The 26,435-nt window shown below is 34.2% G+C and overlaps 1 protein-coding gene and 1 long non-coding RNA gene across 10 annotated transcripts in view; one reads left to right on the top strand and one right to left on the bottom strand.

Moving 5' to 3' along the window:
* Nucleotides 1-26,435, top strand: part of LOC129799715 (interference hedgehog) — a 107,689-nt gene that overhangs the window by 22,663 nt on the left and 58,591 nt on the right. The window lies entirely within an intron of this gene.
* LOC129799783 (uncharacterized) lies at nucleotides 13,105-15,132 on the bottom strand. Its single transcript, XR_008751549.1, has 3 exons — nucleotides 14,489-15,132; nucleotides 13,321-13,489; nucleotides 13,105-13,248 (listed from the first exon to the last, which is right to left on the bottom strand). It is a non-coding gene; the product is annotated as an uncharacterized LOC129799783 (long non-coding RNA).

Here is a 26,435-nt window from a genome sequence, read left to right as displayed (position 1 = left end):
CTTCAACAAGAAAAATAACTTAGAATATTGCAGACATGACATGTGTTGACTCTATTGGAGTCGTACTGTATTTTTTTCGAAAAGTAAAGTGATCAAAGTCTAAAACATTTTAAAAAAAAATAGCGTATATGTACTAAAAATGTGAAAAACTTTTGTTTTTACCAAAAAAAAAATTTGAACTTTTTTTTCTTTTAAATACCAAATCCAAAAGTTTCAATATTTTTCCTTTTGGTAAATACTATTGTGGTGCTATACTCCCTGAAAAGAAGTCTATCCATTTTTGAGTTTAACTACTCAATTGTTTTGGGGAATTTCCAAAAAAAAAAATTAAGTAGTTCAACAAAAAAGTGGACCCTCTTTCTTTGAGGGAATGTAGTTTTTTATGTTAATAATATACTTTTTAATTAAAAAAAAATCAAAAGTATGTCGATTTATGGTGTCTATACACTAGAATCAATTTTCATAAACAAATTGCCTTTTTTTTATTTTGACGTTGCTTCCTACAATGATAGGGGAAAGTTTGGAGACGCCTTTAAAGAGAATAAAATTACATGTCAGATTTAAAAAAAAATAGCAAAAAATATCTTGGCCTCTTCCCGAAATAGAGCACTTTAAAATTTTTGTCAAAAATCACAAGTGAAATATGAAGCGCGTCACGCCATCTTTGAGACTGTGTATCTTGGGCTAAGAAATTTTCCGATGTAAAAGAAAAAATATGTATATATTTATTAAACTTATGCAATTTAGAAAAAGTATGAAAATATCCTGGATTTACCTCAACTTGAAAAGAAAAAGGCAAAATGTGTGAAATAATGAGGGTTTTCTCTAGTTGGCTGGGTGCTCATTTTTCGTTTGAACCTCTATTTCGAGGCTAAAAAATAATCTGAGCAAAAAGTTGTATATGAACAAAAATGTAGCTAATAAAATTCTCTATCAAACCCATAAATAAGATTGTTAAGAACAGTTTTAGTTTTCGAGATATTCTTGATCAAAGTTGCTACAAATTTCGATTTTTACATGTTTTCTGACATTTATGGGACTACAGCGCCCCTGGTGTCGGTTGTACGAACTTCATCTGTTCACAGGATTTATCGGGCATCTAAAGGAGAACAAATTATTCCTTAGTGAGAAATAAATCGGTTCAGTAGATTCGGAGATATAGGCACCCAAGTATCAAAAAACGGAAAAAACCGTTTTTCGTAAATACCAGTCGCAAAATCCAAATGAAATCAAAATGATAAGTATTTTCGTAAATCATTTGACCCTAGCAATAGAAAAAGTAGCATGAGAACCCGGCGACAAAATCATCGTTGCACAGTGTAATGTAAGGAGCTGAAAAAAATGTGAATTCATGCTCTGCGCAGGTTCTGGTGTAATATTTTGACGGATTTAATGGCTTTGGTTTTTGGGAAGACGGTGGCGTTGAATATAGTGCTTTGGCTAAAGAGAAAAAAAAAATGATTTTTACCTTGAGACTCTTGAGATGAAGTCAATGACTGCGGCATTTGGCCAGATACTTCATTCACTTAATTGGTACAATCAAGCACTCTTTTAATCACTTGTAAGATAAATAGGTAAATGCAAGTGACAGTAGAGGATTGAACAGAATGACTGATGGTGATAATTTTTGGGAAAGTGTCAACCGGAAATCTTCGTTAACAGAGATAATTTACACTATAGATGTGATATTTTTTTCTTGTCAAAATGGGTGTAAAGAAAGATGGATAATTAGAAGATTCTTTGTAGAAAGAATTCTTTTTTTACAGGTTTTTAACTCTGCTTAACATCCTATAAGGGTATATATATATATATCAGTTGGGTAGAGGGCGATTTCTTTGAAGCATTCACCGGAAAAAGGTGATTTTGGGATGGCAATTTGGTGCATCATCACGTTTATATAGGTGTATGGGACTTAAGATTCGTATAGATGAAATGATGAAGAGGGGGTGAGGTAAAACACAAAATTCTTGTGTGTTTTCTCACGCCATTGACTACTTTATACATATGTTGCCAAAAGAGCAATAAAAGTCATTTCTTTGAGTCATCAAAAGAGCACCAGACATTCCACTTCTTGTTGATGTTGTTGGGTTTCTTCGTTGTGTCTCATCTTAAACTGAATTTCTCATGATGGGTGTGTGTTATTTCTTTAGTGTAAGTTGTGCTTGATCTGGTTCCACTCTTATTCACCTTCATCGTCTTCGGCTCTCCCAAAGAATGATCTCGTGGCGGAGCAACATTTGGCTGTGGCGTGCCTTCGCTCAAGTCCCGATAAGATCAGCTTCACTGATGGATGCCCGCTGAGGATCGCGCAAAAGAATTAGAGACGTGATTTGATTAAATGAATGTCGAAGCCACGGGAGGTGAGGCAGGGGGTGCGATAAGGTGGATGTGAAGGACAAGGTGGGCGGGGGACTTTAAGGTGTCGTATGCTTGGGAAAAAGGTGAAGTAGTAATGTTTATGTGAGATAGAGGATCATAGAGCCGAAAGGTTAGAGAAAAGAAAAGAAAGATGTCGAAGACATAAACATGAACAAGTGCCACGTCTTCAGCATAATTGTTTAATATTTTAAAACTTTGTCCATTTAGGAATCTGCTCGGAATACATCAATTTTGTTTTTTGAAGAATTTCATGAATGGTGTACTGAATTGAAAGATTATATCCTTTTGAGCTTACTCAGCAATTAGATTTAAATCGTTTTGTTGGTAGAGAGGAATTCATCGCGCTAATCCATCAGGGAGGGTCTCTTCTTAGCTATGCTTGACAACCGCTTTGCTGATCACATGTCACTTCTTCTGGCATCAACAGCATAAATCGCGTCATCGAGTCTTTTAGTTTTAACTTTTTTTTTCGCTCAACATGACAAAATCTAAAGGTATATCGTCATTTATTTTCGTATACCAACCATTTTTGTTTAGTTCTTCATGTTTGTTTTTTTTTTGGTCATTTTTGAACATAAGTCCTCTCAATGTTGTTTAACATTTATTTCTGATATAATCACATAACACGTTGGTATTCTTCCCTCTTTTTTGCATAGCATAATTAAATGTTTTGGGGTTCCTTCATTTTCGCTCAAAAGGGGGTCCAATCTCATACATTAGTCACTTATTTAAAGTTTTACGAGTTACTGATCGTAAAAGAGACACTATGTCTTGTGAATAAATAAAAGCAAAAGTATTCTAACGAAAGAAGATTAAAAGTCCTTTTATCCTCCAAATGTTTTTTACTTTGTTTTTTTCAAAGTGTTCTTCACAGTTTTGTCAGATAAAGTGTTGGTTTTTTCTCTCTAGAGGTTCCACCTTTTCTTGACAGATTATAAATTAATTTTAACGAGTCGCACAAGAATAAACTGGTTCGAAATTTTTATTTTAATACCACGAATTAAAATATACAGTGTGGGTCTGTGATGTGGATGTGAAGTAGACGATAAATGGCGCAGAAAGGTGAAGATTTTTTTTTGACTGGAAACACTTGATTTTGGAGTCAATTTAGAAGTGATTTGCCTCCACCAAATGGGATGATTCAGCTTCAACGATGCTGAATACACTGATGCTCACACTAATCCTAAATTCGCAATAAATTATGAAGATTATTTGTCTGCAGAAATGGAGAGAAAAATACAGATTAGTTTTGGTTGTCTCTTCATTTTTTTTATAGTCATCTCTAAATTAGTGATTCTCTCAATTTTAGAGATAAAAAAAAAATTCTTTTAGCGACCCGGTGAAGGTCAATATTTCGATTCTCGATGATGAAAATCATCAAGAATTCTGTAGACAAAAATTGTTTACTCTTCATTCTCAGGTTAGAGCTATATGCCTATAACTTGACTCTATTCATTGTTTCGTGTATTTCTGACGTGTCTAAACGATAGAGAATTTTTGAGTCCATATTTCTCCCTCAATTTTCAGAGCCTCTTCTATACAGGCAGGTGAGCAAAGAGGCATAAAAAATGTTAAAACTAAAAATAAACAAATAAGAAAAAAAGCAGAAACCGAAAGACGAGGAAGAAGATCTGCTCGATGTTAATTGGTAAACGCTTCTGAATCTGTGATGAAAATAAATAACGAAGCGATATCCATTTAACAATAGCATCTTGACGATTGGGTGCAAGATTTATCTTTTTTTTTCTCTCTATCTCAAGAAATCCCTCTTCACGTTTTAGCTGAAATAGGCAAAAGTTGATAAGGCCCGACCCAAGGAGAAGAAGAGCGCTTTCTGGGTTCTTTAAGCTCTTACGTGACCAAAGAAGAATGCCTTTTGGAGCAATAAAACCACAAAAAAAAACAGTTTATTTGAAGTTTGTCTCGTCTCGACGGAACAAATATAAATATTTAATATTCGAGCAATTCGCATTCCGTCAAAAAAGCCCGCTTCAAATGATAAAATAAATATTTCTCCGGGAGTACATGGAACTCTTCATGGGCTAAAATGTGAAGAAATTCCTGTTTTAAAGTTTTTATTTTTTTTATTTTCTGACTAATGTATACTATGCAACTGGGAGGATAAAAGGTAGGGAATTGCACATGAAAAATTGTATTTAATAGTTGTGCAAATGATGCAATATCTCATGCATTGGCACGTAACAAGAGTAATTTTTCGCTTATTCGACTGGACACATTTTTATGTAAATTGTCTCGAAGAGAAGTCTTATGTTGTGTGTGGAGTGATTGTGGGATGCTGGAGGGTAACAGACGACATCTCACCCAAACACAGGTAAATGCCATTACTTAAGTTCCTCTTCTGTATGGTATTTCTCTTTGGTGCATTGTCTTTGTTGGCGCCGCCACGACAAAATGTTTTGAGATAGAGAATTGGTTGGTTATAGGGGTGAAGAGAACTTCCTTTCAAACCATTTAGGGGGACGTGGGGCTACTTTGAGCTGTGGGGCTAGATTGTTATACGACTTTTTCGCCTATTTCTAAATGAAGATGGTTCTTACAATTATTTTATTTAGATTCACAATTACTTTGTCTATCCAAATTACAGCATGTTTAAGACCAGTTTCCAGTAATAATATGCGAAAAAATCGTATAACAATGTAGCCCCACAGCTCAAAGTAGCCCCACTTCCCCCTATAGAGATTTTTTGCACGCGCTCAAGTTCGTGGTAATGTCGCTCGCGCAGATTATATTGTATTATTCTGCTCAGGTTGAGGACAAGTTCATGGTACTTTGTGCTGTTATACGAGGCTATTTGCTGCTGTTTCGTTCTCTTCTGTTTTCCTGCCAATGCATTCATTGTATTATAGGATGAAGTCATGGCTTTTGGTCATGAAGGCAGATTTCTCAGGACGCAGTACGAAATCTCTAAATATTCACTTTTTTCTGATAATGCCAAATTCATAAGTTATGGCTTCTTGGGCCTTATTACACTTATATAGAGGGCAAGCAATATGTATTCTTAAATCTATGATACTAAGGAGGTGACCTGCTTATGCAATCGACTGGTGTGGGCTCCAGACTGTCGCGAGTTCTCCGCAATATCGTCGATTGCGTCTACCTCTGTCATATCTGCATATGTTTTGTATCTGCATTCGGTGAAAGCTACAATACAGACGTCCTCTCTTGTGTGAAATGCTGTTACAAAAGAAATGCAGATACGACAGAGGTAGTCGCAACCGACGATATGTCCTATCAATTGTACGATTCAAGACGAACTCACGTCCGTACTCACTGAGATCGTACGATCGACCAAACTAATACAGTCGTCTCCACCATCACCTGAGGCGCTGGCCTAGAAAGGAGACATTCTTTCCGTACAGAAGTAGATCTTGAAAAATTCGAAAATCTATTTGAAGATCCATAAAAGAGACTTTCTTACTTTTTGATAATTCCGCAAGGTGGCTGAGGTACATCCTGTTCGAATTTCGAAGTGCTGAAGTGTCAAAATGTGACGGTCTTCACATTGTTGTGAGGAAAAAAACAGAACAATGAATCTTACTGTTCTTGTTCCATTATTTAATCACTCAGTAACTCTTTTGCCAGCTTTTTAGTGTGATATTTTATAAATTTTCCCCACCTTGTTCGAAAATTTAGTATGAAAATTCGAAAATGAATTTGAATTCTTCGAACTTCAACGATTTTTTGTGCAAATAGAGCTCCATTCACCTTTTATCCAAGACACTATTGGAGAATCAAAATCTACTTCTGTTTGGGCTCATTGCGTCTCGAATATTTAGGGTTGCCTCAGCAGAGCATTTATTGCTATAAGGCGGGAAATTTAAGCTCTACACTTATGATCTTTTTCAAATTCTATAACTAAAAAAACACTAATTTAGTCAATTTCCTTTGCCTTGGTCAATAAATTTTTGGAATCGTGAACAAATTTCTTAAGGATTTGATGAATTCGGTGTGCTTATATCCGGAGTTTGATTCTCAAAAAGTGTCTAGACTGAAAAATATATATTTATCTAAAATATCGTTGAGGATAGAAGATTACAAATAGAATTTCGAATTTTCATACTAAAAATTCGTCCAAGATTATAGAAATTTCTAATATGAGAAGTTGTCAAACGAGTTACTAAATGATTATGACGAGATTTCTTTTAATGGAATAGGAATATTATGAGCTTTATTGTTTGGATTTTTTTGACAACAAAGTAAATGACACATTTCGAAATTCGAACAGAAAATGCCTTAGTCACAACGCGAACGAAATGGAAAGTAAAAATGTTTACAGTAAAGTCTTGCTATAGTTCATATTTGGTTCCAGATTTGACACTTGGGTCGCATTATAGTCCATGTAATTTTTTTAAATTTTCAACTACTTTTAGTATTGAAATTGCTCAACGGCTTCCACTTTCTTTGCGATTGTGGTACTTGTCCTCGCTCTCTTCATTATGGAACACAATTATCACAACTACTCAATAAAATTTGCCAAAAATATTAAAATAATCATGACAACATTTCATGTCGCGTACTAAAAAACATAACCTAACTTAAAATCAGTGTTTTGAAATCAACGGTCGATAAATTGTGAACTATAGAGCGATGGCCTATAGTGGGACTCTACTGTATTTTTTTGGATTTCCAAAGCGATCTTCTAATTCATTTATTATTAAAAATAAAATTAGGATTTCTATGTGAAAGAAGGGAATTGGACAAAATCTTTGCCATTACCCTATTCCTTCATCTCGAAAAATTTTAAACTTGTCTGACTTTCATTCTAAGCCTAAATCTAAACATAATTCTAATTGTGTAGCTTATAGAGAATTATGAGACAAAGAAGGATACAAAAAAAAATCTATTTTCCAAAGCTCTACATTAGCATAATGAAGTAAAATGGACACAGGAATTGTGAATTTGCATTAGATGGCTTTTATGTTTCTTCTTCTTGTGTATGGTGTTCCCTTTTCAGGAATTTATGCTTTTCTTATTTTTAAATCCATTGCAACCATTGCAACCGAAGTTCCCAATAAGCTTGAATATCCTCTTTCTTATCTTTTGGTCGAAATCTTAATCTCTCTGGATCTCTTGAGAAAAGTGCTGACTGTTCTGGAGTAAATCTTTCTGGGAAGAGGGTGTGTATGGTGGTAGTGACGTCATCCAGGGAGGAATGTTGATCATGTTTCAAATTTGATCATCGTCAGCGCAGCAGCCACTATGTGGCGCACAGTGGAGAGCGTCTGAGAGAATCTTCCATGAAACACCTCATTAATAGAAGACTCACGAATTTAATATGAAAACAGAATATCCAACAAAAGTCACACTAACGAGCTGCGGAGAGGCTCTTTTTTTATAGTCTTCGTCAAGGTTCCACCGATCAACGGTGAGGCTAAAAGGAAAGAATCAGATTTTTCTGCTGTTATAGATTGACTGAGGGGGTGTGGAGGGATAATGCAGAAGTTGTCTTCTTTCAGGTAGACTATGTGCTCCTCTTGGTTCTCCACAATGTGGAGGAGAAAAGAAGAAGCACGAGACAAGAAATCAGCAAAAATCCATTGAGATATTTTTTTTTGTATAATGCTCGCCTAAACCCTATTCTTTTGCCGTGTTTGTCCGCAAGAGTGTTTAGCTGTTTCTACTTCCATCCCCAACTCTATTATTATGATTATTATTGTTTTCTCTGGGCTGCCGATATCTTTTATGATTTTCTGATTTAGAGTGAAGAGAAGAGGATGGATGAGGGAGTTAAGAAAAAGGAGTCCCAAATATGTCTTCCTGTCAACTTGTTTTAGTTTCTTCTTCAGTATTTTATGTCTCAATCAACGCCAAGTTTTTGGATATATGCTGCTGCTGCACCCGGGGAAAGGTGAGACGTGCAACTGAGAAGAATACCAGAGGAAGGCAACAGGCAAAAGATTCAGAGGTTGGAATTTTTGGTCCGAGTTTTGTCCTCTCATTTGAAAATGTGTTGAATATAAATTGATGTTCCAGCGCCCAGATAGAGGTGCCTGATTTTTGTTCACCTCAATGCTCTCCTCTATATCCCAGGCATTGTTGTTGTGGGTAGGCAGAAAATGATTTTTTTTTTTCAATGTTCGAATTTGATCGATTGGGAGGACGGCTTCTTTAGATGATTGATAAGGCAACACAGAAAAATCAAATTTTATGTCAGATTCTACCATGCCTTTCAACTCGTTCACTTGTACACTATACTAACTAAAATAATTAATTAACAATTTATATATATCCAATAAGGCATTTTATCTATAGGGGGAACTGGGGCAGTAGTAATCTGGGGTAGTTGTAAACACTGTGATTTTTTTCATTAATTTTAAGACTCCAGAGGATAAAACCCATAAGCATTCATAGATACCATGGGGATGTATGTCCACAGATAAATTGGTCAATAAAATCCTAATACTTTAATAATAAAAATCATTTTCCTGAAAATGTTGATATTTCGATTATTTTGATCATTTGGATTTCCACCTGGAAATTAAAAATTGTGAAAAATAATCGAAATGTAGCAATACCAGTTCTTTCCTACATCTTTTAGGATTATATTAATGCATTTACTAGAGAAATTGAGATTCTCATTATTTCAAAAGAATTAATAATTGGTCAGAAAACAGCATTTGGGGTAGATGTAAACAGGCAATTTGAATTTCACAAAATGAGTAGGTAAAAGAGCGGGAAAATGACCTTCATGCGAAATATTTATAACTCATAGATTACGAAAAAAATTGGTGGCGCTGTGTTCAATAAAAAGTCACATGATGTCAAAATATGGGGAAAATCCATTGAAAAATGTCTTTAATTTGCATGCTCTTAGTTTTTTTGCTATTTTAATTATTTTTTGTAAAAAGTGTCGTGATTTTTTGAAAAATATACAGTCTTTATATATCTCTTAAGTAATTAAAATAATCGAAAGTGGTGCAAAGTTAATTTCAAGGGTGGAAAAAAGGGTGTTTACATCCTCCCCAGAAAGTGTTTACTTCTACCCCAGGTATTTTGTGAAAAGAGAAAAATGCACAGGGACACAAATTTTATTTTTATGGAAAACTCAATTGTTTTCCAGCATCCGCATTACCCTCGACGAATTGCCTATACCCAAGGGTAAAACATGAGCTAAAAAGTATTTTCCAAAAAATCACGGTGTCCTTGGAAAATCACCTCAAATTCGCATCTATCGAAAATGGTTACATGTGCCCCAGTCTCCCCTAGTTATTTATCTGGAAAGAATAGTTTTATACTTCGAGTTGTATAAAAATGTTCATTCTTAAAACACGAAAACTTTTGTGAGTTGCTGAGAACGTTAAAATTATGGTAATTTATTTTATAAGCTCAATTCCATCCATTTATAGATATCACACTTAACCCAGGATGAAGAAGTAGAAAAAAAGGAGGATGTTGAACAATAAAAATTTGTATTATTCAAAATGTTTTGAATGGAATATTGAAAAAAAGAAGTTGGATGTTATTACCAACTTTATAAAGATTTTATATAATATAAAAAATATCCCTGAAATAATGAATGCACTCTGTTTCTTAAGTCTTAAGTTCTTGAGAATCATAAATACAAGAAAATGTACATATGAATATTGAGAAATAGTTTAGATACTATTCATCTGTAGAAATGCAATGTGTGGGAACATACTATAAAATAAATTTTTAGAAAAAAAATAATATGAAGGAGAGAAAGAGTAAAAAGTGAAATATAAAACAAGTATGAATACATTAAAAAAGGTCATATAAAGAAGTGTGGAGAAGTTTGATTCTTCATCAGTCGCGCACTAAACCGTATGTTTTTTTTATATTATTTCTCTATATTCACAAAATATACCTTCATCATCCTTTATATAATGTGAAACAGGACGTAGATCGAAAGATTTTCTGCCTACGTGCATCAGGGTACAATCACAAAATGCACAATGAACACATTGTGCAGAAAGGTTATACAAAAAAAGGCTTTTGATTGAATTGCAAGAAGAATTGTATATTAAGAAGACTGATGTTAAATTAATGAAAACCGGAATTTAATGAAAATGTCACATGAAAATTGCATGAAAAATTCTTAATTTTTTACTTGCCTGAATTCTTTAAATTCTGATGAACACAATATTGTATTATTGTGGTGTCCACTGAGGAGGAAGATGTCCAGGTTTTTTTTTTTGAAATACTCGTTAGGAAAATAAAAAAAAAAGTTGTTGAATGGAGAGAATTAATTAAGAAAACTTGTTGAAATTGTGCGTATACACTGAGAGAAAAAAAAGATTAAAATTTAATCTTTTCTTCATAATTTCAAGTCTTTTTAGGGCTTAAAAAATATTAAGATTTTTTTATTCTTAATATTAGTCCTATAAAGAATAAAATCAAGTCGGAACTAAAAATAAGATTTTTTCGAATAACTTTAAATCTTTTTTTTAGAAGCTAGCAGATTAAATTTAAGACTGCAGCAGATTAATTTCAAGATTAATTTCGACTAATTCCAAGAATAAACAGAATAGAAATAAGTCATTAAGCAGAATGAAATTTAGCTTTATTTTTCATAATTTTAAGATTATTTTAATATTATGCTATTTTTTTTTAATCTTGTTACCACTCTTACGGTATGGGAGAATCAAAGTATTCAGCAAGACAAGCAGGATACAATCTCTTGAGTCTGAAACAACCACAGAAATTGAATTTTAGGATAAAACAATATAAAAAATGATCTGATCATTGTATTACCTTCTGTTGTAAGATCATTTCTTCAGTAGCCGCTTATTGGGTTTATCTTTAATATCAATCACTATGATGTACAGGAGCTTAGTGACAATCCGAGCAAAATTGCTTGCAAATGATGCACCATCACCGATGTTTGGGTTTTCAGAGTTAAAATCCATCATCATCTGAAAGATTTCAAACATCGTTAAAAATATTCAATAAGTGAGTTTTAGTATTAAAAACATAATTTGTGAGAAATTATAAATAAAATTTTTTTCCTAATCTAAGCAGAAATATGCCAAATATAGTTAGGGTAGAATAAATACTAATAAAATAAGCGGAATTTTCAAAAAAGATAATCTTTATAAATATATAAAGATATCGATTATTCTATTACATGGAAAAGTCTTATAACCTGTGCCTGTATCTCTGCACCTCCTAGTGCATCTTGCATACATATACACAAACTAATAGTTAAGGTTATTCTTTCACCAACTATTATCAATCTGCCATTAGATACATACGTCAAAAATACAAAACATATACTGAAATATAAGATTTCTAGACTGTACAAAGACTGTAAGATACCAATGGCCGTAGCGGCTCCTTGATGCCTCTCCTCCTTCAGCTACTAATGGACACTATGGTCCATGCTCTACCTTAAAATAAGGTAACAAGCTTTATATTTATCTTGCTCCGCGAAGCTTAAACCCTCCAAATACATTCACTAAAGGCTCAGGTTATTAAATATCACCCAACTTGCACCCGGAAACGCATAGAAGTCCAACTACATCGTCAATGGCTTAAGATATTCATTGAAAGTTCACAAATCTTTCATCCGGGAACACAAAAACTCCTATAATATTAAAGCTCAAGATTCGCAATCATAAAGTATTCAACTTGCACCCGGGAATTTTAACTAAACCAAAGGCCCAGATTATTAATTAAAAATTACATAACTTGTATCTGGAAACTGAAAAAATTCCAGCTAAAAAGACAATTCACAACAATTTCCACTAAAAACTAACTTGTCTTAATTAAGACACGGAACAAATCTAAGTCGACGCTCCGGACGCCCCCACGGGGAAGTTAGGTTAGGACGGTTATTCCATTTGTATTGCACTTACCGCATTCTCTTTCATCCACTTCGTGAGATGATGTTGGAGGACGATTACGTCTCCAATGAACTGGTCGTGTTAACACTTGGAAGTTGGAGAGGGCTGCAGCTTCTAGAATCTCCAAATGTTTTTTTCCTGATAATGCCGCATTCTGCCAGATGCTTTTTACACCTTCCTCACTTAGTCCCCCTTCAGTCTCGCACAAACCTAAAATCCCATTGAATTCTCAACTTGACAGATATCTTCATGTTCGCAGTTGCTATTTGCTATCCATCTACCTAAAAAATCATCGCAAATTAGTAAAATAAAATAAAGAAAAAAATTATTTACCTCTGGTGCTAACAGCTTGGCGTTCACTGCCAAAATGGCTGCCCATTTCACGTCAGACGCACAATTCTTTTTCTCACTCTCTCACATAGCACGGACACTTTGCCTTGCACTATATTCGTTTCTTTCTCTCAGGGAGAGTGAAAACTAAAAACAAGTCTCCGAAAAAGATTGGAATTTAAGACTAAAACTACTAAAAATTAATCTGAGATATGAATGAAAAAATTAAAATTTATTCTTTTAGAATAAAATTTATTCTTTTTTGGTAGAATAAAATTAAGTCGTCAAAAAATATAAGTTTAAGATTCACTTTTTCTCTCAGTGCACTGAGAGAAAAAAAAGATTAAAATTTATTCTTTTCTTCATAATTTCTAGTCTTTTTAGGGCTTAAAAAATATTAAGATTTTTTTATTCTTAATATTAGTCCTATAAAGAATAAAATCAAGTCGGAACTGAAAATAAGATTTTTTTCGAATAACTTTAAATCTTTTTTTAAGAAGCTAGCAGATTAAATTTAAGACTGCAGAAGATTAATTTCAAGAATAAAGAAGAATAGAAATAAGTCATTATGCAGAATGAAATTAAGTTTTATTTTTCATAATTTTAAGAGTATAACCAGTAACCGCGTCTTGAATTATTGATATCTTATTACCACTCTCACGGTCTCGGAGAATCAAAGCCTTCAGCAAGAGAAACAGGATACAATCATGTGAGCCTGAAATAAACAAAAAAAAAGAAATTAAATTTTAGGATAAAACTATATAAAGAGTAATCTGATCATTATTACCTTTTGTTGTAAGGGGATCATACATTTTCTTCAATAGCCGCTTATTGGCCTTATCTTTGAACTATGATGTACAAGAGCTTAGTGACAAGACAATCCGAGCAAAATTGTTTGTAAAAGATGCACTATCACCGACGACGTTTGATTTTTCAGAGTTAAAGTCCATCATCATCTGAAAGATTTGAAACATCATTAAAAATATCCAATAAATGAGTTTAGTATAAAAAAGCCAATTTGTGAGAAATTATAAATATAATTTTTACAATTTAGGGTAGAATAAATACTAATTAAAATAAGCGATATTTTAATTAAAAAAAATCTTTCTAAATATATGTAAATATCGGTTATTCTATTCCATGAGAAAGTCGTATAATCTGCACGTAACCCTGGACTTCCTTGAGCATCTTGCCTACATATTCACAAATTAAAAATTAACTCTTTAAGGACGAAACGGTCAAAAATTGGGTGTCTGAAAAAAAAATCACTTTTTCTGCCTTTTTAAACCAAACTTTAGAAGGGTGTTGGAAAAATTTTCTTTTTTGGGACACCTGTGACCCAATCGTCCTTAAATGGTTAACTATATCAATCTACTATTAGATTCGTCAAAAATACAAAACATATACCGAAATATAAGATCCCTAGACTGTACAAAAATTATAAGAAACCAAGAGCCGTAGCTGCCCTTTGATACCTCTCCTCCTTTGGCTACTAATGGACACTACGGTCCATGCTCTACCTTAAAATAAGGTAACAAGCCTTATAGTCAACTTGCTCAACGAAATTCAAACCCTCCAAATACATTTACTAAAGACCCAGGTTATTGAATATTACCTAACTTCCACCCGGAAACACATAGAAGTCCAACTACACCTTCAATGGATAAGGATATTAATTGAAATTTTACTAATCTTTCATCCGGGAACTCAAAAACTCCTATAATACCAACTAAAGCTTAAGACTCGCAATCACAAAGCATTTAACTTACATAAAAATTACATAACTTGTATCCAGAAACTGAAAAATCTATCTTAAAATATAATTCACAAAGATTTCCACTAAAAACTAGCTTGTCTTGCATTAACACACAAATCTATGTCGACGCCCCGGACGCACTGGACGCCCCCACAGGGAAGATAGGCTAGGACGGTTTGGACATTTGTATTGCACTTACCGCATTCTCTTCCGTCCACTTCGTCAGATGATGTTTGAGGAGGATAACGTCTCCAATGAACTGGTCATAATTAAACACTTGGAGAGGGCTCCAGCATCTGGAATTTCCAAATGTTTTTTCCTGAAAATGCCGCATTCTTCCACACGCTTTTTTCTTCTTCCTCACTTGGTCCCCCCTGAATCTCGCACAAACCTAAGATCCCATTGAATTCTCAAGTTGACAGATATCTTCATGGTCTTCACAGTTGCTATTTTCTATGCATCTTCCTGAAACAATCATCGCAAATTAGTAAAAGAAAATAAAGAAGAAAATTATTTACCTCTGGTGCTGCTAACAGCTTGGCGTTCACTGCCAAAATGGCCGACTATCTCACGTCAGACGCACAATTCCTTTTCTCACTCTCTCACATAGCACGGCACATTGCTGTGCACTATATCCGTTTCTTTCTCTCACAGAGAGAGTGAAGAATAAAAACAAGTCTCCGAAAAAGAATTGAATTTAAGACTAAAACTACTAAAAATTAATCTGAGATATGAATAAAAATACTGAAATTCATTCTTTTAGAATAAAATTTAATCTTTTTTGGCAGAATAAAATTAAGTCGTCAAAAAATATAATTTTAAGATTCACTTTTTTTCTCAGTGAAGAAGAAGAGTCGACATTCTTGGTATTAATCATATTATTGGGTTTCTTTTTCATCTCAGCTTGTTGGTCACATTAATTGTTCCAGGAGGGGGATTAAATAAGCGCGCGTGAGTGCTGTAATTTTTGGATTTTTGCCTTGTGCTAAGTGCGGTTTGATGCTAAAGGTTCGATGAGGATGCCAGTGGCATTTCATGACTCATCGCAAGTGGTTTAAATCTTGTTGCTACTGGTTGATTGGAAGACAAAATTGAGGTTGGTACTCAGAAGCAATTTGTTCATTAAGTTTTTCGCACCAATGAACACTTTGAGTCTTTAAAAGGAATGAGAAGATTTTACAAAAAAAAACACCCAACTCTTGTGTTCAAACCGTTTAAGCCATTTGAAGATAAATCCAAAGATTATTGAATAGTTGAGTAAAGCAAAATATTTCCGGAGGTTTTTGAAGATTAAAAAAAAATCATTTGCTACTTTCCATTAGCCATACAAGTTTTTAGCCATCAGTAAAAGAGGAATTATGTTGAGGCGACTTTAACATTCAGTGCGTGTATTTCAGATGCCATTGCATTGAGGAATTCCGAGGATGCAAAGTGCTGTATCCAATGGAAAATATGTGCACATGATGGAGGTGCACAGTTGAGAATCCGGCTACGATAACGAAAATATGCATGTACAACATCTCCTGAGTGTGCTTGTCTGCTTTATGGTCTGGATTTTTGCTGGCTGAGTGGTTTCGAATGTCGCCAGAGTCTCGATTCTTTCCCTTCTTGCCACCACCATGGAGTAAATATTCTCTATTTCGCTGCAATTTATTATTCATTAGGAGATGTTTGTGTTCTTCTACTCCTGCCGCGCTTTCAATAATTCCCAATTGAATAGAAGGAATATTGGATAAGAACAATGCATTCTCCCCTTTAAATCTTTCTCAGTCAACTCATTCAATCCTTTGAGATTAAAATGTTGGGATATTCAGGAAATTTGAGAAGTTGTCTATATTCAGTCACGTAGAATTCTCATAATATTTCACTCACATTTGTGCTCCCTGGTGACGGGATAAATTCATTGAGAACAACACCAAATTATGACATTTATCACGATCTTAAGATGAGGGGTACAAAAAATCGTAATTTGATATTTTTCCCTTGTGCGGTTTTCCACATCCTCGCGGTGCATTGAGACATTATGGGCTGTTTTTGCTTGTTTCAAGTCCTCCTGCTTGAATCTCAAACACTGATTCAAATGGAATTCTTTTTATTTATTTTTTTTTGCTCTTTTGCCCCCCTTCATCCAATTCTCAATGTCGATGCACGTTGTTGGTGCACCAGCCAAATGCTGAGCGTTAGTTCTATTTTTAATTTATATTATGTTGAATTAAATAATTATGTTGTAAAAGGCCTCTGTCAGTTTGAATTTAAATCGTGAGGCAAGGGAGCTGAAGAAGTTGTTTTGATGGTGTGGAAGTGTTGCACATTTAAATTCTTTTGCTTTTCATGTGGCATTCTTGGAACGTTATGATGGAGAATTTCGCGTGAGTGTATACCACTTCGATTTTGTTTGGCCATTGACTACAAAATAAAGATTAGAACTACAGAAGTTTAGGGCCTTAAAAAGCCTGGGGATAAATACAATAATATTTTAAGTGTTCTAACATTTTGCTTAGATATTTTACTAATAAAACCAGTAATCCTAATGCTATATGTTAGATTCTCTTCGTAAGCCTACTAAATGCTTGAAAATTCAAGTTGGAATTGAAGCTGTTGAAACTGACTAAAAATAAAAATTCTTTCTTTTTTACTTTAAAAATACAAAATTTGATTAAGCAAAATCAACAAACGAAGTGCGGGCCTGATAACCCTTCAGGATCTTTCAAAAGAATGCATTGAAATTGGTTCAACAGGATTATGTGTAATAAAATACAGTTTTAATTACCATCCCTTCAGTTCGTTTAAAGTAATAAAAATATTTTAATGTGAGAATTTTGCGAACTTTTTTTTCTGTTCAATTTCAATTGTATTAATGTATACATGAGAATCGTAAAGAGAATTTTAGAATGCCATAATGTTTTGTGAGTTTTTTCAATTTACCCTTTTGATCATAAAATTGGCTGGACACGCCTGGAGATATTGCGTTTTGGTATCCCTGATCTTATTAACCTGGTTAGGAACTCAAGAGTATTGTGAAATTATCTGGTCGTTCTACAGTTTTGGTCAAAAGTTTTTATGGTCAAATGCAATATACAAAAAATCAGAAAATTTTAAACCATTATTGGCCTCAATTCTGAGACCGAGATCAAGATCAAAATTTCAAGCTGTCAAATATTTCCAAGATCAAGATTTCATATTCTGACGCGAAACATTAATGGAACTTAAAATGTCTTAGCTAAGAACCAAGATTTCAAGATTTTCCACACTTAACGACACGTCACTTCTGACAAATATCTTCATTTCTTTGCTGAATTTGTTGAAATTTCGTAGTAGTATTTCGTGGTAGTATTTTGGTAGAATTTTGGAAATGTGAAATTTCGAATGTTTTGACGTCACGTTGTTTTTCTGTATCCGTCTGTCTGACCATTACTAGACCTACAAGTCAAACGGTTGGAAATAGTGACTTGGGACCTTCGGAGACCCCCCCCCCATAAGTCTACCCAAGGACTACTAACATGTCTCTAATTTTCCCCTGCTCGTCCCTTCCCCTACAAAATTACGATGCTTTGCGAACTCTTTTTAAAATTTTGAGAATACTGCACTGTTTCACTTTTCTTTTATCTACTTTTAAGAGACCGTCATGTGCCATTTTAGCAGTCAATGGTTTTCTGATCCTTCCAAAAAGAAAAGGCATAGACATTTTCGCACACAGCGAATGGTATAGAATGAATTGAGATATATCAGACAGACAGATATAGATTTCACTGAATTAAGTGGAAATTGGGGCTCTAATAATTGCGTGTGCCTGTATGCCTCTTTTTCTGCCTTCTTTGGATCGTTCAAAGAGACAGCAAAGATATAAATTCAGAGTTAGTTATTCAGACTTCCCCTAATTATACACCAGCAGAGTGTTAACTTGTCAATAAATTTTTGCATACAGAAGAGTATACCTATAACGTGAAAAAGAAATATAGTTATTGTAGCGTTGGGTTAGATTGGCAAAGTGTGTAATTTATTGAATACTAAATTACAGATTGTAACATCTATCAGCCAATTGGGTGGGCTTTTAATTACAAAATACCAATATGACATGGAAATGCAAAAACACCATTTGTGAGAATTTAATCTATTTCAGCGGACATAAATAATGGACATGGCGAGAGATATATGGTGTTTTCTTTTATAATTCACAAAATCTACTCAAATTCAACCGACCACCCGCTACCACAAAAAAAAATCTATGGGACAATCTCTCTTTCTACCAAGCACCTGAATTTGAACTATTTTAGTTTCACGTGCTGTGTCTGCAAATATGATTTTCTCTCAAAGCCATTCTCAACAATTTATTATATTATAAATGAAAATTCACTCCTCATGCTTCCCAAGTTATGTGAATTATGTCCCATATGATCTAAAGCAATTGGCTATTGTGCGTGATGTTTTCACACAAATCTGTAGGTGGTTTGAGTAAAACTGCTAAACTACTTGTCTTTTGTGGAGGTTTATTCTAGGTCTTTCTGCTGATTATTATACTTCAATTGGGATTTTTTTTTTGGTATGAAAAAGCAACCAATTGAGTGTTACGTCAAATTATTTATTTTTCGCCTCGTTGCAACAACCTAATCAAGAGATCATTGGGCCATATTGTGAAGAATACACGGTAAATTAACCGAAACAATATATGAAAGAGACTTAGACAATATTTAAGTGGCGGAAAAGTGAGTTTGAAGTTGTGGAGGAGAAACACTTTGTCCACCTACGATTGCAGTATCTGTCTATCAGACGTAGATGAACAATTGTGATCTGTATCTAGTGTTTATTTAGTTTTTCAAAGAAAATAATCAATAGTATTTGAGGTTATTCACAGAAGGTAACTGGTGTGTCTGCTATATCTTATATCGGCACTCTCTTATAGTATTAAGAGAATGCCGATATGTACAAAACTTCGTGGAATACTCGAAATCAAGAGTTAGATTATGATCTGAAATTTGACTTTTAATTTTTTTTCTTTAACTAGTTAGTATCCTTTTGTGGAACAATATAATGACACATTGCATTGAAAACTTACTTATATTACAGTTTGTCATATTTTATTTCTATTCGTTCGTTAAAGTCTTGCACGATTTTTTAAGAGCCTGGAAATAAAAGAAAAAACAAATACAGATAGATATTTTGGTAAAAGTAAAACTTGCATTTCACAACGCCTTGAACTGGATAATTCCTTTATAGAGTTTGAAGACCTTTTAAAAAAGTCAAATTTCGATCAGAGTCTTCACTTTATAAAATCACTGATTTTTATAATGGAATAATCCAATTTTACTGGCAGCCCAAACGGGTCAAGACACTGCACCCTTAATAGATACTACTTATTACTGCTCGAACTCCACAGAGAGAGCAGTATAATCCCTCGATTTTGAGTTATATCTACATTTCGACACCTTACCTTTCAAGAGGTCATATTATGGTAGAATTTTGGAAAATTGAAGTTTCGAGTTTTTTGACGTCACGCTGTTTGTCCGGCGGTCAACAGAACTATAGGCCAAACGGTTAGAGATAAAAACTTGGGACCTTCGGAGGACCCTCCATAAGTCGATCGTGGGACCATTAACATGTCCCTCATTTTCCGCTTCCCCCTCACCTTCCCTTCCAAATCCATGTTTTTGGGATTGTTTTTTCGTTCTTGGATATGTTTTAGAGATTATACTGGCTTTCAAACCTAAGGCTTAGCCATATGGCTTACTTACTTTCTTACTTATCCGGCGTTACAACCAATTACTGGTCTTGGCCTGACTCAGGACCCGTCGCCACTCGAGCCTGTTACGCGTTACTGTTCTCCAATTCCGCACCCCTAATGAGCTGGCGTCCTGGTCCACGCTGTCGGTTCATCTGAGGCTGCGTCGACCTCGTCTCCTCGTAGCATAGAGTCCGCCCCTAAAGACTTTCCAGGCTGTGTCGTCCTCATCCTTGCGAACCAGATGACCAGCCCACCGGAGCCTATTGAGGTGTATTTGCTTGACGACAGTTACCTCTCGGTAGCGCTCATAACCTCATGGTTGTATAGGCTCCGGAATCGTCCCTCCTCACATATGGGGCCAAAAATCCGTCGTAGGATCCTCCTTTCAAACGCGGCTAAGAGTTCGCAATTCTGTTTGCTGAGGACCCACGTCTTAGACGAATACGTGAGGAGTGGCAGGATCATAGTCCTATACAGCAGTAGCTTAGTCAGCCATATGGCTTAACTGCAGTAGGGGAAAGTCGTCTGCCTTCAAACGAAAAATGGAGTTCCAAATTTAAGATTTTTTTCTGAAGAATCCACAAAATGGATTTTATTTTCTACTACACCAAAAAATTCTCTTGTTCATTCGGCGTATATGATTACCTCATTTAGCACTTGCAAGTCCTCAGTTTTTCCTTCTGAGGAAATTAAAAAAGTGATGTCGATTTGTATGAAGGCAGCTGGCATAGTCTGCCTTCAAACGCGAGGCAGCTGCCTTTAAATGTTCTTTTTTCACTGAGAATATTGAATCAATAAAACTAAATGGGCTATAAATGATTAGATTGAAGCCTAACGCACTCACTAAAATCATCACTGCAGTCAAAAGACATTACACAATAACTTTTCTTCACATTTTTCTGAAGCACTGTTTTGCACTTGAAAATTTGGAAGAAAAAGCCATTGAAGTTGAAAATTGTCAACTTGAAACATCCCGGCCGGAGCAAGATAGCAGGTTATAAGTATTTGTATGTCGTTCGTCAGAGAAAAGTAGGAGTTCGATTTCACATGTTTTGATGTACGGAAAGATAGGATTTAAAGGCACACGACATTAGCATTTAAAGGCTGCTGCAGGGTCATATTTTCAAATTTTTGCCACCCACAAAAATTGTGTCATCTGAACCAAAATGTATTAACAGAAATATTAAGCCTGATTAACCTTCTATGTGTCACAATGGAAGATTTATTTGTAAAATGATTTTTACTATGAAAAATTACATGATTTGTGGAGCATCAAAATTACAGTTTAGAGCTCATTTTCATTTTTTTTTATCTAGCATCTAGGAAATAGGAGCTAGGCTCCCCATTTTTTGATGATTTGTGAGGATGATGGATATCTACCTAATAGTTAATAGAATATAATTTATGCTTTTGAGAACAACGAAAAAATCGCAACATTTGAAGGCTGCTGCATTTAAAGGCAGACGACTTTCCCCTAATTCCTTAACAATCACGATTTTTTTTGGAAAAGTTTAACTTTGGATTATTAAAGATAAATTAACTATGAGGCTCTCAAAAAACAATAAAATTGTATGCTATAGGATTTGGAGGCCTTGGGGAACTGGGTTAAACCTCTAGTATTAAGACCGCTTTACCAAGGCGGACATTTCGTTTATATATGAAAATAACGTTGCATCATTCCTAATAATGGTTTTTCATGGTCAAAGGTTAAAAAAGCTCTATATAGCGTATTTCTCATCTGAATGGTATCACATCTGGGCTTGTTGTACAGATCTTCGAATTCAGAAACGATTTTAACCAATTCCAATCGTTTCTGAATCAATTTATCATTGGTAACTAATTTTTGTACTAAAATCAATGGACGTGAGAATGGGAATTACGATCATTGCAATTATATCTAGGTAAGTGAAATGAAAAACCTAAGTTCATATCACTTACCGTTTGGCATCTTAATCATTTAATACGGTTAGCTAAATAAAATATGCCTCATAGTAATTCAGCAAAACTTTAGATCTGTAATATGTATTTAAACAAAATATCCTGGAAGTGAATGAGATACAGAGGATAGGACATGTATGTAACGAAAAAGCAAGCGATTATATACATAAATCATTCTTTTTGAGTTAGAGCAATAGACAATATATAACATACATTTCACAGTCAATACCCTGCATTTCTCTTATATTTACTGAAATATTGTGATAGAAATTGAATGAGAAATTATGTGAACCAAACACACCTATTTAAGGTATAACAATTCTCCTATACAGTTCTGTTTCTGTATCGAACTGGCTATATACATAATATTGTTATAAGAATACAAGATGATGATTGTTGCTGAGGAAAAGGAATATTTTTCTAAAACTATTTCAATACGTCAATTTGACTGTCTGTCCGCGTTCATTGCGAGACATTCTGAAATGTTACAATAAATGCTTCTTATAACATTTTATTCCGCATCTTTTCCACTGTTCAACACAAAGTGACACACGTCAACATGACGATAAATTATGTATTATCCAATATATTCTTGAATGACTTGAGAATAGAATCAAACGAGATGATTGGTGATGAGAGGATGAACTCTTGAGCATCAAGGAATGTACAATACACTGAGAGAAAAAAAAGATTAAAATTTAATCTTTTCTTCATAATTTCAAGTCTTTTTAGGGCTTAAAAAATATTAAGATTTTTTTATTCTTAATATTAGTCCTATAAAGAATAAAATCAAGTCGGAACTAAAAATAAGATTTTTTCGAATAACTTTAAATCTTTTTTTTAGAAGCTAGCAGATTAAATTTAAGACTGCAGCAGATTAATTTCAAGATTAATTTCGACTAATTCCAAGAATAAACAGAATAGAAATAAGTCATTAAGCAGAATGAAATTTAGCTTTATTTTTCATAATTTTAAGATTATTTTAATATTATGCTATTTTTTTTTAATCTTGTTACCACTCTTACGGTATGGGAGAATCAAAGTATTCAGCAAGACAAGCAGGATACAATCTCTTGAGTCTGAAACAACCACAGAAATTGAATTTTAGGATAAAACAATATAAAAAATGATCTGATCATTGTATTACCTTCTGTTGTAAGATCATTTCTTCAGTAGCCGCTTATTGGGTTTATCTTTAATATCAATCACTATGATGTACAGGAGCTTAGTGACAATCCGAGCAAAATTGCTTGCAAATGATGCACCATCACCGATGTTTGGGTTTTCAGAGTTAAAATCCATCATCATCTGAAAGATTTCAAACATCGTTAAAAATATTCAATAAGTGAGTTTTAGTATTAAAAACATAATTTGTGAGAAATTATAAATAAAATTTTTTTCCTAATCTAAGCAGAAATATGCCAAATATAGTTAGGGTAGAATAAATACTAATAAAATAAGCGGAATTTTCAAAAAAGATAATCTTTATAAATATATAAAGATATCGATTATTCTAATACATGGAAAAGTCTTATAACCTGTGCCTGTATCTCTGCACCTCCTAGTGCATCTTGCATACATATACACAAACTAATAGTTAAGGTTATTCTTTCACCAACTATTATCAATCTGCCATTAGATACATACGTCAAAAATACAAAACATATACTGAAATATAAGATTTCTAGACTGTACAAAGACTGTAAGATACCAATGGCCGTAGCGGCTCCTTGATGCCTCTCCTCCTTCAGCTACTAATGGACACTATGGTCCATGCTCTACCTTAAAATAAGGTAACAAGCTTTATATTTATCTTGCTCCGCGAAGCTTAAACCCTCCAAATACATTCACTAAAGGCTCAGGTTATTAAATATCACCCAACTTGCACCCGGAAACGCATAGAAGTCCAACTACATCGTCAATGGCTTAAGATATTCATTGAAAGTTCACAAATCTTTCATCCGGGAACACAAAAACTCCTATAATATTAAAGCTCAAGATTCGCAATCATAAAGTATTCAACTTGCACCCGGGAATTTTAACTAAACCAAAGGCCCAGATTATTAATTAAAAATTACATAACTTGTATCTGGAAACTGAAAAAATTCCAGCTAAAAAGACAATTCACAACAATTTCCACTAAAAACTAACTTGTCTTAATTAAGACACGGAACAAATCTAAGTCGACGCTCCGGACGCCCCCACGGGGAAGTTAGGTTAGGACGGTTATTCCATTTGTATTGCACTTACCGCATTCTCTTTCATCCACTTCGTGAGATGATGTTGGAGGACGATTACGTCTCCAATGAACTGGTCGTGTTAACACTTGGAAGTTGGAGAGGGCTGCAGCTTCTAGAATCTCCAAATGTTTTTTTCCTGATAATGCCGCATTCTGCCAGATGCTTTTTACACCTTCCTCACTTAGTCCCCCTTCAGTCTCGCACAAACCTAAAATCCCATTGAATTCTCAACTTGACAGATATCTTCATGTTCGCAGTTGCTATTTGCTATCCATCTACCTAAAAAATCATCGCAAATTAGTAAAATAAAATAAAGAAAAAAATTATTTACCTCTGGTGCTAACAGCTTGGCGTTCACTGCCAAAATGGCTGCCCATTTCACGTCAGACGCACAATTCTTTTTCTCACTCTCTCACATAGCACGGACACTTTGCCTTGCACTATATTCGTTTCTTTCTCTCAGGGAGAGTGAAAACTAAAAACAAGTCTCCGAAAAAGATTGGAATTTAAGACTAAAACTACTAAAAATTAATCTGAGATATGAATGAAAAAATTAAAATTTATTCTTTTAGAATAAAATTTATTCTTTTTTGGTAGAATAAAATTAAGTCGTCAAAAAATATAAGTTTAAGATTCACTTTTTCTCTCAGTGTAGACTAAAGGCTAAAAGATTTTTTTTTTGAATAACAAGAAAAAGAAAGAGAAATGGTTTTAATGCAGGAAAAACATCAATAATTTCTTGGGAAGTGACAAATATACAGGCGCCGGAAATAAGAGTCATTAATATAATTAGGACACATGAGAGATTTTTAGGAACCAGAGTATAGTATCATGGTTGTTTCCCAACACTACAAGATCATTTTACTAACTGGTGGAAAGATATGTTGTGACAAAAATAAATTGAAATTGACTCAAGCTTTTTTCCACGCATCACCTTTCGAGAGATCACACAAATGGGTAGTGCGCATGTTGATTTCAAACATTAGAATGGGACCTGTTAAAAAAAAATATGAGACATATAGAAATATTAAAAAGCGGTTCCCCCATCTGAGAGCAATCACGCAAACAAGAAAGTATAATATAAGCTATTCTGCGGAAATGTTGAACATTACTGTCTTGTTGCAATTTCTCCATAAAATTTCTGGCAGAAGTATTACTCATAATTCTGGTGAAAATCCCCATCTCAAAAGGCACGACACAATTTTACCATGCAAGAAAATTTTACACGATAAAATAGAAGTTTGGTCGACTTGGCTTTCAGTCAAAAATTGAAAATAGTTCGACGCCGTACCAACATCAATGTCTTCACTCCTCTTAATTATGTGCGTGGATTTTGTGGTGAGCAAATTGCAACTTATGCAGGCCTTTATAGTGAGAGAATGTCACTGTGGTGATCTGATGATGAAGTAATGATGACTGATTTTAGAAAGTGGAGGGTGGTGTCTTTTTCACCTCTATTTTTAGTAACTAACGTGTCAATCTATCATTCATATGCCAACACTTGGTTCCGGCTGAATTTTCACGTATTATACATATTATTGGTCACAATCATTCATCCAGGCATGTCTCTAAATTGAGCGATTAATTAAAATTGCACAACTTCTTGTGTACATATTGTATTTCTTGTATTTGTTTGGTGCAATGCATCTCAATTGCCGCCACGCATCCTATATTCCTCCCATTTATGGAGTTTTTTGTGTAATTCAAATCAATCTAACCGAGAGGCAATAACATTGTTCGCATTTGAAATGCACCACAATCTAGGGCTATGCTGTGCTTTGAATACTATATACCATTGAAATCTTGATACTTTATTGTCAATGATCATCGCAAATTATCTAGCCATCTCACTCCGCATTTTACTTCCCTATATGCTGTCAACATTGTGAATACGCAATAATTTGTCGCTTTGTATGCCAAAATGCACCACATTGAGCATAAATTGTGCAATAATGTATGTGCTTTAGAAAAAAAAAGCATTGAAAAGAATATGTGGCAAAGACTTACCACATCGTCGTTCGTGTCATTTTAGATTTTTATTCATCTATATTTATCTAATTTGCTACATTTAATAAAAAAAAGAAAATTGCGAACAAAAGAAAATATGTTCTAAAAACAAATTACCGTAGATGTGGGTGACTTTGGCCTCGGAAGATGCTGCCCTGTGCTATTCGTAAGCTTTTCTTTAATTCTAGCATTTGAGAATAGTCTTTATCGATCGGATATGTCAGATCCGATCGGGAAAGACT

Source organism: Phlebotomus papatasi, chromosome 1 (assembly GCF_024763615.1).
Source record: "Phlebotomus papatasi isolate M1 chromosome 1, Ppap_2.1, whole genome shotgun sequence".
Taxonomy (NCBI): Eukaryota; Metazoa; Arthropoda; class Insecta; order Diptera; family Psychodidae; genus Phlebotomus; species Phlebotomus papatasi.
This window is presented reverse-complemented; position numbering and strand designations above follow the sequence as displayed.